The following is a 271-nucleotide window of genomic DNA, read 5'->3' as shown; positions in this document are numbered from 1 at the left end:
ATATCAGGAGACGCGGTAGCGTCTCCGGCCATGTTCAAAAAAACTCTGAGACGCTACAAGTCTCTTATCCCGAGCCATCAAAGTCCATTATTGGGAGGTGCATAACTATTAAAATATAAAAAATTTTGAATCGAACGTCATATGTCCTGAAAGGCGGCATCACCACGAGTAATTTGAGCCAAGGAATTTTTAAATCGGTCAAGCCGTTCTCGAGATATAAGCGGTCGAAAATTGATGATTTTAATGAAAAATTAAGAAACGTCTCCTTCTC

The sequence above is a fragment of the Cyphomyrmex costatus genome, unplaced genomic scaffold (assembly GCF_001594065.2).
Source record: "Cyphomyrmex costatus isolate MS0001 unplaced genomic scaffold, Ccosl1.0 scaffold605, whole genome shotgun sequence".
NCBI lineage: Eukaryota > Metazoa > Arthropoda > Insecta > Hymenoptera > Formicidae > Cyphomyrmex > Cyphomyrmex costatus.
Note: the sequence above shows the minus strand (reverse complement) of the source record.